Source organism: Balaenoptera ricei, chromosome 5 (assembly GCF_028023285.1).
Source record: "Balaenoptera ricei isolate mBalRic1 chromosome 5, mBalRic1.hap2, whole genome shotgun sequence".
Classification (NCBI taxonomy): domain Eukaryota; kingdom Metazoa; phylum Chordata; class Mammalia; order Artiodactyla; family Balaenopteridae; genus Balaenoptera; species Balaenoptera ricei.
Window position 1 is genome coordinate 100,243,096 of NC_082643.1, and position 15,574 is coordinate 100,258,669.

Consider the following 15,574-nt stretch of genomic DNA (forward strand, 5'->3'; position numbering starts at 1 on the left):
GACTTAGTCTTTGGTTGGAAAAACTAGAAGGGAACTTGGGGAATCATTTTGTCCATCTTTTCACCTTGGGTAAGGACCCCTCTGGAGTTATACCAGACATATATGATAACCAATCTTGTTTTAAGAGAATCTGATAAAGCCCAAGAAACTGCCAGCAACACCGTAACTACCAGGAACATCATTTAAATCTGTACTGCTTATTGGTTGATATACCTGGTTCTAGTATTAATAAAGAAAAATGTCATTAAAATAGCATACATACTAGTTCTTCTTCTCCAAAGAAGACAAATCCTCTGCCTTTTCCCTCAGGAGGCCATTTCAACACTTAAAAACTTGCAGTAAATTCCTTTTTTATTTAAATAGAATGTGCATTGCATGTGGGAATAAAAAGCCCTTTGTCTTTCTAAAGCAGAGTAGTGGAGTGGCAAGTTGGTTGGTTGTGGAGTAAGGCAGCCCTAGATTCAAGCTGTAGTTCTTCCACTTCCTAGCCAGTGAACTTGATGGTTACTTAACTACACTGAGCCTCAGCTTCTCATCTGTAAAATAAGCAGAGACATAGGCACACTATACTTGGATTGTGGCAAGGAGCTAATGTATGTAAAATGCTAGAACATCATTTGCATTGAAAGTGAGTACACAGGACTTCCGTGGTGGTGCAGTGGTTAAGAATCTGCCTGCCAATGCAGGGGACATGGGTTCGAGCCCTGGTCCGGGAAGATCCCACATGCCGCGGAGCAACAAGCCCGTGAGCCACGACTACTGAAGCCTGCGCACCTAGAGCCCGTGCTCTGCAACAAGAGAAGCCGCTGCAAGGAGAAGCCTGTGCACTGCAACGAAGAGTAGCCCCAGCTCGCCGCAACTAGAAAAAGCCCGCACGCAGCAACGAAGACCCAATGCGGCCAAAAAAAAAAAAAAAAATAGTGAGTATACAATAGTAGTTCTCTCCCACCTTGCTCTCCCTACTGGACAGCAGCTCACTGCTTACAATAGCTTTAGAGCGTCAAAGAGCATCCTTGAATTGCCCACAACTCTCTACTACCAGTTAACTAAATTCAAAGTCCTAATCTCATCCTCTTTGCTCTTATTTTTCAGTCCTTGGATTCTAACATTGGACCTTGTTTCCAAAACAATTTTTAAAAATGTGTTTGCAATTTGGAGAGATCACATTTTTATAAATTAAGCACCAAATATCAGTATTTGAGAATCAAAAACATTGACCTGTACATTTTAGGTTGCCATGCATACAAAATTCTCGATCTAAGTCGTCGATCCATAATTGGGGTTTACACCATGGTGCTAACAGCAAAATGGAGCCATGAGACAATCATCTGGATTGTTCCAGCCAACAATACTCTGACCACAAATATTTGGTGGATTGGGAGACAAAGACTCCTCTGGTACAATTATCTGCACCGTGACCTTCACTTTGGATGGATGCTGTCTCAGCCCCAAGTGAGGTCTGCTGCACAATTTTAAGAAAGGAAACATTTCAGACCATGGATTGTTTCTTAAAGCCATGCACATGACTCTTGGCTAATAGAATGTTGGATCAGCCAACTTCTGGCAGCTTTGCCTCTTGGCTCCACTGACATGTGTGCAATTTCAGACTTGAAGCCACACATGAAGTCATTGGGAAGCTCACACAATTCATCTCTAAAAATCTGCCATACAGTGGTTCTTGTCTTTTCCAGCAATGTAATCCCTAGGAATTGTGATGATTTGAGCATTTTAAAAGGAATCACTAATTAATCGTCATTCACTTAGGACTTATTCATTTATCTTTGTTAAGAAAAACCTTTTGAAAAAACCCAGAAAATGGAATGAAAGAATGAAATAACTGTAGTATAGTTTGGTTCAGGGATTTTGTTTTTCTTGTTCTTATACAATCACTCATGGCATAAGATCCTAACACAGGGAAAGGAACCGACAAAACCCACTTTCAGTACTAACAGAAGCCCCATAGATTTCCTCCACCTCTGCAGTTTGGAGGTGATGAAACCAAGACCTAACGAGTTTCAATGATTTGGTCAGTGTCATGTGGTGAGTAAGTGGCTTAACCATGGCTTTGGTGTTTTTCTTATGATCCGTGACTGTGCTAACTACCACTTCCTCAGTGAGGCAATCCCGGACCACCTTAGCTAAAGAAGTATCCCCTTCCCCACCCTTGCAGTCACTCTGTCTCATGACCACATTTTATTTTCTTCATAGCACTTATCAGTCTTCCAAATTACATTCTGATTTATAATTCTGTTCACTCCTCCTCTACAGGTATGAAGGCAGAGACCTGGGCTCTTGTTCACTGCTATATCTAGAATAATACTTAGTACATAATAGGTGCCCAATAAATATTTGTGGCTTGAATGGACCAGAACTGGGAGGAAAGGAACTTCTGTTCATTGGGCATCTACTATTCTGGGTGTTATGCTGATTGTTTATGTCTGTTACACACGCTTGAGAGGTAAATGACATACTTGGAGTCTTGGAGTTAGAAAGTGGTGAAGCCAGGATTCAAAGCCAGGGATATTTCACTTCAAATCCTGAAGCTGGCTAACACTGGAAATTATTTCCAGTGTTCAATGGTTCCTGCTCTACCACGCCTTCCGTGACCTCTCTTTGAGGTATCTGGACTTCCCGGTATGTGTTTTGACATCTCCCTGTTGGCTTGTATGTCTCTGTGCCGCCCTAATCTCCAGAGAAATCAATCTGATTATGTTTTATTCAGCACTGTGAATATTCTATGTTGCTGGTTTCTCTGTGTAAAGTTCATTGAGTAATTTTCTCAGATTATAGATACAGCTCTTCTAATACGGTGGTGAATTCCACTGAGTTGTACTGACTTATAATAAAAGGCCTACAAAGGGAAAGAAATCTACCCATCGGCTTACACTGAAGACTGATGCAATCAAAGGGGTTGATGACAAGAAGTTCAGATGGTCACAGGGCTTAGAAGGTCACATGTGCCGAAAGATGAGGAAAACACTGGGATAGAAACAAGACAGTAAATCACTCTGAAATAATGTTGATTCTGACCACAGGGAAATCCAAAAATTTGAATGGGGAAAGTGCTCCATCTCTTGTCCTTAACAGAACTTTTCACCTCCTTCAGGTGAAGGTCGTATGGGATGCCGCAATCCATTTTTCCCCAGATTACAAAACATGATGACCACAGTGACTGTCTAACTTTGAGGCAGATCTGAATCCTCTGGTGAATGATTAACACAGGGACCCAGGGACCTGCTTTATTTAGTTAATGAGGCACAGAGTAAAGGCCTCCTGAATGACAAACATAATCATCTTTCACTAGCTCACTCTTCCTTGTAGGGGACAGTATGGGCCTGACCCGGTCCAGAGGATGGAGTTGTGAAAAGAGCACAAAACTTCAAAAATCTGTGCTTCACCCCCAGCCCTGCTAATTTCTAAGTGTATGACTTTGGATTACGTCTTCACATCTTTGAGCTTCAGTTTCCTTGTCTGAAATCCTCACGGTCCATGGTCAGCAACATTTACCTAGAAGGCCATGAACAGATAAGTGACCTGGAAGATAAAATAGTAGAAATAGCTACTGCAGAGCAGAATAAAGAAAAAAGAATGAAAAGAATTGAGGACAGTCTCAGAGACCTCTGGGACAACATTAAACGCACCAATATTTGAATTATAGGGGTCCCAGAAGAAGAAGAGAAAAAGAAAGGGACTGAGAAAATATTTGAAGAGATTATAGTTGAAAACTTCCCTAATATGGGAAAGGAAAGAGTCACCCAAGTCCAGGAAGCGCAGAGAGTCCATTACAGGATAAATTCAAGGAGAAACAGGCCAAGACACATAGTAATCAAACTATCAAAAATTAAATACAAAGAAAAAATATTAAAAGAAGCAAGGGAAAAACAACAAATAATATACAAGGGAATCCCCATAAGGTTAACAGCTGATCTTTCAGCAGAAACTCTTCAAGCCAGAAGGGAGTGGCAGGACATATTTAAAGTGATGAAAGGGAAAAACCTACAACTGAGATTACTCTACCCAGCAAGGATCTCATTCAGATTTGAGGGAGAAATTAAAACCTTTACAGACAAGCAAAAGCTAAGAGAATTCAGCACCACCAAACCAGCTTTACAACAAATGGTAAAGGAACTTCTCGAGGCAGGAAACACAAGAGAAGGAAAAGACCTACAATAAAAAGCCCAAAGCAATTAAGAAAATGGTAATAGGATCATACATATTGATAATTACCTTAAATGTAGATAGATTAAATGCTCCAACCAAAAGACATAGACTGGCTGAATGGATACAAAAACAAGACCCGTATATATGCTGTCTACAAGAGACCCACTTCAGACCTAGGGACACATACAGACTGAAAGTGAGGGGATGGAAAAAGATATTCCATGCAAATGGAAATCAAAAGAAAGCTGGAGTAGCAATTCTCATTTCAGACAAAATAGATTTAAAACAAAGACTATTTCAAGAGACAAAGAGGGATGGATAAAGGATGCATGTGAAAGAACCTGACAACACAAGGGAAGGAGGCAGTGGTTAGAAACGTGGACTTCCTCCATTATGATAAAGCTGGATCATTTACTCCCAAATCCAGCCCTGCCAGCCATCACCTGTGTGGCCATGGGCAAGTTACTTAGTTACTGCTAGCCTCAGTTTCTCATATATGTGAGATGAAAACAATACTTTACTTACATTAACTCTCAAGCTTCATGCAAACCCCACTATTATTACCTTCATTTTATGGAAAGCAAACTGAGGCACAGAAGAGTTAAATAACCAACCCTGGGTCACACAGAGGCTAATCAGTATGTGTCTCCGGGTGCTCTGGTTGCAAGACACTACTCTTTACCAGTGAGCTACCTGCTCCAAAGACCACATGACACATGGCCAGTAGACAGCCAAACATATGGCAGATGCTCAGTAAATGTTTCCCAATCTTTGAAGAATTTCCTTTCACATTCCAGACATACATCCCTCCACCTTATGATCCACTGCATCACACATGTTCCCTGCAGCCATAGGGTTCTTGATGAGGGACCCTGGAAAAGGACATGAGGTCCTGGGGAAGCTGTAGGGACTCACGGAACAGAGGTCGATCGAAACAGAACTATTTCTTTTAAGTGAGCTACATTCCTGCAATTACTTCTAAGCCCTTAACCACAATCTAATTTAAAATACACGTAAAAGGGAGACTTTCAAGATGGCGGAGGAGTAAGACGTGGAGATCACCTTCCTCTCCACAAATACATCAGAAATATATCTACACGTGGAACAATTCCTACAGAACACCTACTGAATGCTGGCAGAAGACATCAGACTTCCCAAAAGGCAAGAAACTCCCCACATACCTGAGTAGGCAAAAGAAAAAAGAAAAAACAGAGACAAAAGAATAGGGACAGGACCTGTACCTCTGGGAGGGAGCTGTGAAGGAGGAGAAGCTTCCACACACTAGGAAGCCCCTTCACTGATGGAGACAGAGGATGGCAGGGTGGAAGCTTTGGAGCCATGGAGGAGAGCACAGAAACAGGGGTGCAGAGGGCAAAGCAGAGAGGTTCCCGCACAGAGGATCTGTGCCGACCAGCACTCACCAGCCTGAGAGGCTTGTCTGCTCACCTGTGGGATGGGTGGGGGCTGGGAGCTGAGGCTTGGGCTTCAGAGGTTGGATCCCAGGGAGAGGACTGGGGTTGGCTGAGTGAACACAGCCTGAAGGGGGCTAGTGTGCCACAGCTAGCCAGGAGTGAGTCCAGGAAAAACTATGGACCTGCCTAAGAGGCAAGAGACCATTATTTCAGGGTGCACAAGGAGACAGGATTCAGAGCACCGCCTAAACGAGCTCCAGAGATGGGCGCGAGTTGCAGCTATCAGTGTGGATCCCAGAGACGGGTATGAAACACTAAGGCTGCTGCTACAGCCACCAAGAAGCCTGTGTGCAAGCACAGGTCACTATGCACACCTCCCCTCCTGGGAGCCTGTGCAGCCCGCCACTGTCAGGGTCCCTTGATCCAGCGACAACTTCCCCGGAGAACACACGGCGTGCCTCAGGCTGTTGTAATGTTATTCTGGCCTCTGCCGCCGCAGGCTCACCTCGCATTCCGTACCCCTCCTTTCCCCCGGCCTGAGTGAGCCAGAGACCCCGAATCAGCTGCTCCTTTAATCCATTCCTGTCTGGGTGGGGAACAGAAGCCTTCCAGTGACCTACACACAGAGGTGGGGACAAATACAAAGATGAACACCAGGAGCTGTGTGAACAAAGAAGAGAAAGGGAAATCTCTCCATGCAGCCTCAGGAGCAGTGGATTAAACCCCCCCAATCAACTTGATGTACCCTGCATCTGTGGAATACCTGAATAGACAAAGAATCAACCCAAAATTGAGGCAGTGGACTTTGGGAGCAACTATAGACTTGGGGTTTAATGTATGCAACTGACTAGTTTCTGATTTATGTTTATCTTAGTTTAGTTTTTAGCGCTTGTTATCATTGGTGGATTTGTGTTTTGGTTTGGTTGCTCTCTTCTTTCTTTCTTTTTTTTAAATTACCTTTAATTTTTTTTATTTTTAATAACTTTTAAAATTTTTTATTTTTTAATAACTTTATTTTATGTTATTTTTTCTTTCTTTCTTTCTTTTATTCTCCCTTTTCTTCTGAGCTGTGTGGCTGACAGGGTCTTGGTGCTCCGGCCGGATGTCAGCCCTGTGCCTCTGAGGTGGGAGAGCCGAGTTCAGGATATCAGTCAACCAGAGACCTCCTGGCTCCGTGTAATATCAAACAGCGAAAGCTCTCTCAGAGATCTCTACCTCAACGCTAAGACCCAGTTCCACTCAACGACCAAAAAGGTACAGTGCTGGACACCCTATGCCAAACAAGTAGCAAGACAGGAACACAACCCCACACATTAGCAGACAGACTCCCTAAAATCATAATAACGACACAGACACACCAAAACACACCACCGGACACGGTCCTGCCCACCAGAAAGAAAAGATCCAGCCTCATCCACCAGAACACAGGCACCAGTCCCCTCTACCAGGAAGCCTACACAACCCACAGAACCAAACGTACCCACTGGGAGCAGACACCAAAAAACCAGGAACTACAAACCTGTAGCCTGCAAAAAGGAGACCCCAAAACACAGTAAGTTAAGCAAAATGAGATGACAGAGAAACACACATCAGATGAAAGAGCAAGGTGAAAACCCACTAGACCAAGAGGAAATAGGCAGTCTACCTGAAAAAATATTCAGAGTGATGAGAGAAAAGATGATCCAAAATCTTGGAAACAGAATGGAGAAAATACAAGAAACACTTAACAAGGACCTAGAAGAACTAAAGAGCAAACAAACAATGATGAACAATAAAATAAATGAAATTAAAAATTCTCTAGAAGGAATCAATAGCAGAATAACTGAGGGAGAAGAACGGATAAGTGACCTGGAAGCAAAAATATTGGAAATAACTACCACAGAGCAGAATAAAGAAAAAAGAATGAAAAGAATTGAAGACAGTCTCAGAGACCTCTCGGACATTAAACACATGAACATTTGAATTATAGGGGTCCCAGAAGAAGAAGAGAAAAAGAAAAGGACTGAGAAAATATTTGAAGAGATTATAGTTGAAAATTTCCTAATATGGGAAAGGAAATAGTCAATCAAGCCCAGGACGCATAGAGAGTCGCATTCAGGATAAGTATGAGGAGAAACATGCCAAGACACATATTAATCAAACTATCAAAAACTAAATACAAAAAAAAAAATATTAAAAGCACCAAGGGAAAAACAACAAATACCATACAAGGGAATCCCGATAAGGTTAACAGCTGATCTTTCACAGAAACTCTGCAAGCCAGAAGGGAATGGCAAGACATATTTAAAGTGATGAAAGGGAAAAACCTACAACCAAGATTACTCTATCCAGCAAGGATCTCATTCAGATTCGATGGAGAGATTAAAACCTTTACAGACAAATGAAAACCAAGAGAATTCAGCACCACCAAACCAGCTTTACAACAAATGGTAAAGGAACTTCTCTGGCAGGAAACACAAGAGAAGGAAAAGACCTACAATAAGAAAACCAGAATAATTAAGAAAACGGTATTAGGAACATACATATTGATAATTACCTTAAATGTAAATGGATTAAATGCTCCAACCAAAAGACATAGACTGGCTGAGTGGATACAGAAACAAGACCTGTACATATGCTGTCTACAAGAGACCCACTTCAGACCTAGGGACACATCCAGACTGAAAGTGAGGGGATGGAAGAAGATATTCCATGCAAATGGAAAACAAAAGAGAGCTGAAGTAGCAATTCTCATATCAGACAAAATAGACTTTAAAATAAAGACTATTACAAGAGACAAAGAAGGACACTACATAATGATCCAGGGATCAATCCAAGAAGAAGATATAACAATTGCAAATATGTATACCCCCAACATGGGAGCACCTCAATACATAAGGCAAATGCTAACAGCAATAAATGTGGAAATTGACAGTAACACAATCATAGTAGGGGACTTTAACACCCCACTTTCATCAATGGACAGGTCATCCAAAGTGAAAATAAATAAGGAAACACAAGCTTTAAATGATACATTAAACAAGGTGAACTTAATTGATATTTATAGGACATTCCATCCAAAAACAGCAGATTACACTTTCTTCTCAAGTGCTCATGGAACATTCTCCAGGATAGATCATACCTTGGGTCACAAATCAAGCCTCAGGAAATTTAAGAAAATTGAAATCGTATCAAGTATTTTTTCTGACCACAATGCTATGAGACTAGATATCAATTACAGGAAAAAATCTGTAAAAAATAGAAACACATGGAGGCTAAACAATACAATACTTAATAACCAAGAGATCACTAAAGAAATCAAAGAGGAAATTAAAAAATACCTAGAGACAAATGACAATGAAAACACGACGACCCAAAACCTATGGGATGTGGCAAAAGCAGTTCTAAGCGGGAACTTTATAGCAATACAATCCTACCTCAAGAAACATGTAGCATCTCAAATAAAAAACCTAAACTTACAGCTGAAGCAATTAGAGAAAGAAGAACAAAAAAACCCAAAGTTAGCAGAAGGAAAGAAATCATAAAGATCAGATCAGAAATAAATGAAAAAGAAATCAAGGAAACAATAGTAAAGATCAATAAAACTAAAAGCTGTTTCTTTGAGAAGATAAGCAAAACTGATAAACCTGTAGCCAGACTCATCAAGAAAAAAAGGGAGAAGACTCAAATCAACAGAATTAGAAATGAAAAAGGAGAAGTAACAACTGAACCTGCAGAATTACAAAGGATCATGAGCGATTACTACCAGCAACTGTATTCCAATAAAATGGACAACCTGGAAGAAATGGATAGTTTCTTAGAAAAGCACAACCTTCTGAGACTGAACCAGGAAGAAATAGAAAATATAAACAGACCAATCACAAGCACTGAAATTGAAACTGTGATTAAAAATCTTCCAACAAACAAGAGCCCATGACCAGATGGCTTCACAGGTGAATTTTATCAAACATTTAGAGAAGAGATAACACCTATCTTTCTCAAACTCTTCCAGAATATAGCAGAGGGAGGAGCACTCCCAAACTCATTCTATGAGGCCACCATCACCCTGATACCAAAACCAGACAAAGATGTCACAAAAAAAGAAAACTACAGGCCAATATCACTGATGAACATAGATGCAAAAATCCTCAACAAAATACTAGCAAACAGAGTCCAGCAGCACATTAAAAGGATCATACAGCATGATCCAGTGGGGTTTATCCCAGAAATTGCAAGGATTCTTCAATACACACAAATCAATCAATGTGATAAACCATATTAACAAATTGAAGGAGAAAAACCGTATGATAATCTCAATAGATGCAGAAAAAGCTTTTGAAAAAATTCAACACCCATCTATGATAAAAACCCTACAGAAAGTAAGCATAGAGAGAATTTACCTCAACATAATAAAGGCCATACATATCAAACCCACAGCCAACATCATTCTCAATGGTGAAAAATTGAAAACATTTCCTGTAAGATCAGGAATAAGACAAGGTTGTCCACTTTCACCACCATTATTTTACATAGTTTTGAAAGTTTTAACCACAGCAATCAGAGAAGAAAAAGAAATAAAAGAATCCAAATCGGAAAAGAAGAAGTAAAACTGTCACTATTTGCAGATGACATGATAGTATACATAGAGAATCCTAAAGATGCTACTAGAAAACTACTAGAGCCAATCAATGAATTTGGTAAAGTAGCAGGATACAAAATTAATGCACAGAAATCTCTTGCATTCCTATACACTAATGATGAAAAATCTAAAAGAGAAATTAAGGAAACACTCCCATTTACCACTGCAACAAAAAGAATAAAGTACCTAGGAATAAACCTACCTAAGGAGACAAAAGACCTGTATGCAGACATCTATAAGACACTGATGAAACTAATTAAAGAGGATACAAACAGATGGAGGAATATACGATGTTCTTGGATTGGAAGAATCAACATTGTGAAAATGACTATACTACCCAAAGTAATCTACAGAATCAGTGCAATCTCCTTCAAACTACCAATGTCATTTTTCACAGAACTAGAACAAAAAATTTCACAATTTATATAGAAACACAAAAGACGCCGAATAGCCAAAGCAATCTTGAGAAAGAAAAATGAAGCTGGAGGAATCAGGCTCCCTGACTTCAGACTATACTACAAAGCTACAGTAATCAAGACAGTATGGTACTGGCACAAATACAGAAATATAGATCAGTGGAACAGGATAGAAAGCCCAGAGATAAACCCACACACATATGGTCACCTTATTTTTGATAAAGGAGGTAAGAATATACAATGGAGAAAAGACATCCTCTTCAATAAGTGGTGTTGGGAAAACTGGGCAGCTACATGTAAAAGAATGAAATTACAACACTCCCTAACACTATACACAATAATAAACTCAAAATGGATTAAAGACATAAATGTAAGGCCAGACACTCTAAAACTCTTGGAGGAAAATATAGACAGAACACTCTATGACATAAATTACAGCAAGATCCTTTTTAACCCACTTCCTAGAGAAATGGAAATAAGAAAAAAAATAAAGAAATGGGACCTAATGAAACTTAAAATCTTTTGCACAGCAAAGGAAAACAAACAAGATGAAAAGAAAACCCTCACAATGGAAGAAAATATTTGCAAATGAAGCAACTGACAAAGGATTAATCTCAAAAATTTACAAGCAGTTCATGCAACTCAGTATCAAAAAAACAAACAACTCAATCCAAAAATGAGCTGAAGGCCTAAATAAACATTTCTCCAAAGAATATATACAGATTGCCAACAAACACATGAAATAATGCTCAACATCACTAATCATTAGAGAAATGCAAATGAAAAGCAGAATGAAGTATCTCCACACATCAGTCAGAATGGCCATCATCAAAATATCTACAAACAATAATTGCTGGAGAGGGTGTGGAGAAAAGGGAACCCTCTGGCACTGTTGGTGGGAATGTAAATTGATACAGCCACTTTGGAGAACAGTATGGAGGTTCCTTAAAAAACTAAAAATAGAACTACCATACCACCCAGCAATCCTACTACTGGGCATATACCCTGAGAAAACCATAATTCAAAATGAGTCATGTACCGCAATACTCATTGCAGCTCTATTTACAATAGCCAGGACCTGGAAGCAACCTAGGTGTCCATCGATAGATGAATGGATAGAGAAGATGTGGCACGTATACACAATGGACTATTACTCAGCCATAAAAAGAAACGAAATTGAGTTATTTTTGGTGAGGTAGATGGACCTAGAGTCTGTCATACAGAGTGAAGTAAGTCAGAAAGAGAAAAACAAATACCGTATGCTAACACATATATATGGAATCTAAAAAGAGAAAAAGAAAAAGAAAAAATGGTTCTGAAGAACCTAGGGGCAGGACAGGAGCAAAGATGCAGACGTAGAGAATGGATTGAGGACACGGGGAGGGGGAAGGGTAAGCTGGGATGAAGTGAGAGAGTGGCATGGACATATATACACTACCAAATGTAAAATAGATAGCTAATGGGAAGCAGCCGCATAGCACAGGGAGATCAGCTGAGTGCTTTGTGACCACCTAGAGGGGTGGGATAGGGAGGGTGGGAGGGAGACCCAAGAGGGAGGAGATATGGGGATATATGTATTTATATAGCTGATTCACTTTGTTATAAAGCAAAAACTAACACACCATTGTACAGCAATTATACTCCAATAAAGATGTTAAAAAACAATACTCGTAAAAGACACATGTTCTAGAACAATGCATTATTTATGAAACTATGCAATCCATTCATAGAATTACTATTAATACAAACTCGTAGTTTTACCAATGCAGTCTAGATATTTTCATACATATATCGCAGTGAATGCATTGTCTTTTCCAAAGTTATGTGCAGTTATGGGCACATTCATTTAATAAAATAAACAGTAAATAAATCAGCACCCTTAACCAAAAGTAAATTGAGCGCACGGTTTATACTGCTACAAGGAAATCTCTGCAGGACAGTAAGAGCTTTAATGTTTTCTTTTTCCTCTATTTAAAGCCTACAAAACAAAGGAAAAACCTTCAACTTGAATTATGTAGCCACTGACTCGATGATCATTCTGTTTTTCAGAGGAGGTGACGGAGCCCCTTTTGTTTGCTCCCACAAGTGTGCACATCAGCCTCTCACTCCTCTTGTTTATGGATCTATAGCCATGAGAGAGCGTATCTGCCAAGTCAAGGGCTGTTTTCAAAACTAACCCAAGCAAAGCAGATTCTGACTTTTGCTTTCTCTCTTCTGTTCCAAATGAGCTGCCCCCAGAGGAGATGTTTCATTGAGAAAGTCCAGGTCAATAAACACCCCCAAACCTCAGAGAAGAACAGAGAAAGAGTAACACCAGCGTGAGCCAAACGACTCATCTCTGGGAGGAAAAAAAGACTGAAGAGGTTTCATTTCAATCGGGAGAGAGGGATATTTACTTACATCGCTTGCAAGACCTTCCAACAGCTTGAGTCTTTGAACTCTACTGCACACAGATGTGGAGCTTTCACTTGAAATCTCCCTCCCTTTGGCAGTGAGGAGGACTCATAGCTCTTTGGGGCTTCAGATTGATAAGTAATTTCCTGATTCATTTCAAAAGCATCCTCCCAGGCTCCGAGCAGAGACAGGGGGAGACGAACCAGCCAGGCCCACGCTGTGCGGAGATGCCACGGCCTACACAGACCTCCCAATGGTTCGATCGAGCCTGAAAGAAGGGTTTGTGAACCTCACAAACAAAAATAAATCTCCTCCTCTATCTGGTGACTCACTCCCCGAATCACACTTGAGAAACAGCACAAAGAGTCTAGACAATATTTGCTCTAAAAGTGTAAAATTCAAGTTGAACGACATCTTATATTTCTTGCTGGGGGAAATCGGGGGCACCTTTGATGGGTCTTCAGGGCAGGTCGTGATTGTTTCCTCATGAGCCACTTCAGAAAATGTTCTTAGAGACCAGGCCATCCAGCCCCTTCAGTTTACAGAGGAAGAAGATCAAGATGAGGGGTGACAGGCCTTGGCCAGGATCACACAGGCCATGAGGGGAAGGACTGGAACCAAAAGGCCTCCTGGCAGTCAAACCAGAACTCTGTCCCCTACAGGTAGGTGGAGACAGACACAAAATTTTGAGGTCTGGCTCTTGATCTTTAGGACACATGTCACTGGATACTTCTGTCCTTAATTCTTCTGTGTCTCAGTTTACCCAGGTGCAAAATGGGAATCCTAATAATAGCTCTCCTTGCTTGGTCATACAATATGGTGATCTCTATGAATAAGCGTCATCAAGGATGAAAGCAATTACACTATATGATGGACTTTTATCAACCTGGCCCAAATTACACACTTCTCTTCTCCTTTCCATTCTCATGTTCCACCAACATTATTTTCTGTGCTAGAAGAAGACATCAAGTGACCTTGGGGGAAAAGGAAAATATTGGTTGGAAAATGGTATGGGGCATGGAGAAAACTTTGACCTTGGAAAACTAGGTCAAGATCAGATGACTAGGTAGAGCAAGGCTTGACATTTGCTATGGAAAGGACTCCGGGTCTGGAATCAGAAAATCAAGGCTTGGCCACTCTGCGTCTAACACTTACCAGCAAAGGGAGCCCCATTTAAATATTCCAAACCACAGTGTCATCCCTGGAGACATGATCCCTGTCCTGCTGTGCTCACCTCCTTTTGCTGTGGTGAAATTCAAATGAGGTCTTCACTGAGATGGTGCTTATCAGCCTGTGCAGGCTTTGAAACTGGAAAGCAGTGTTTGCCAGCACTCAGCACAGCACTTCACACAAAACACATTGTTGATGGGGTGGTGCAACTATCACTTCCCATTTCTTCTGTGACATTGGCTCACAACCCTTAGTGCCTGAGATCCTGGGTCCTTGGCCTTTTGTTCTTCTCCTTTTAAGGAGTATATTTCACCTTTCTTCCCTGTCATCCCATCTCTTGGCACTTGTCTCCCCATGCTGGCCACTACTGGTTTTCTTAGGGTTTAAGTGACTTTCCATTTCTCATGCAACAGTAAGAATAAAAACAAGGAGAAAACATTTGCTCAATCACATGGAAAAGCATCAGAAGTCTTAACACAGACTGGATCTTTGCTTTGGAAGTCGTCACAACCAAACACCAAATGAATCGAGGTCAGCCTCATTTTTGAAAATGCTCAAGCCCCAAACCAGCTCATGTTTAGTTATTCCACTCACTTCCTTTGCCCTTTCATAAATCTATTCTTTAAATGTCATTGCAATTAAGATTTGCACTTGATCATCTATAAGAGCAATTTTCTAAGTGAGCCTCATTTTAGTCGGCTTAGGCTGCCATAACAAAATATCATAGACTGGTGGCTTCAACAACAGAAATTTATCTTCTCACAGTTCTGGAGGCTGGAAACCTGAGATCAAGGAACCAACATGATCGGGTTCTGAGGAGAGCCCTTTCCCTGGTTTGTAGACTGCCTCTTGTTGTGTCTGCTCACAAGAGAAGGAGAGATCTCTTTCTCTCTTCCTCTTTTTATAAGGCCACAGTCCTTTTGGATCAGGGCCCCACCCTTATGACCTCATTTAACCTTAATTACCTCCTAAAGATCCTATCTCTAGATACATTCACATTGGGGGTCAGGGTCTCAACATATGAATTTTGGGGGGGACACAAATTCGGTCCATACTGAACCTGGAGAAAGTGAGAGAAGAGAACTAACATTTATTGAGCCCTTACTGGGCATAAGGTCCTACTTGTTTCTTTTCTCAGTCAATCTTCACAACAACTGTGATAGTCGGTATTTCCTTTTCCAAGGTCACAAAGCCAATAAGGGGCTGTGTCCAAATGTAAACTGTGGTAACCAAAGCTCTGCTCTTTCCATGACACATTCTGCCTCCACCTCTTTTTCTCTCCTTGATTCTGAGCCAGGAACCTCCATTTATCTTTCCTGCTAATTCCCAGCTCAGTTGCCTTGAGGCAGGACATTGTTACCCACAGCACTTTGAGAAGGCAAAGGGGGTAGAGGGAGCTCTGT

At 40.9% G+C, this 15,574-nt stretch overlaps 1 protein-coding gene across 3 annotated transcripts in view; it reads right to left on the reverse strand.

Annotated features, from left to right (window-relative positions):
• The window catches only part of C1QTNF7 (C1q and TNF related 7), a 129,337-nt gene that overhangs the window by 73,548 nt on the left and 40,215 nt on the right, over nucleotides 1-15,574 (reverse strand). The window contains exon 1 of one of the 3 annotated variants that reach the window (XM_059923318.1): nucleotides 13,008-13,244. The exons of the other annotated variants lie outside the window; for them this stretch is intronic. The gene's annotated coding sequence lies outside the window, so the exon portion shown is untranslated. Of the gene's footprint in view, nucleotides 1-13,007; nucleotides 13,245-15,574 lie in introns of those variants that run through there. 3 annotated transcript variants of the gene reach the window in all.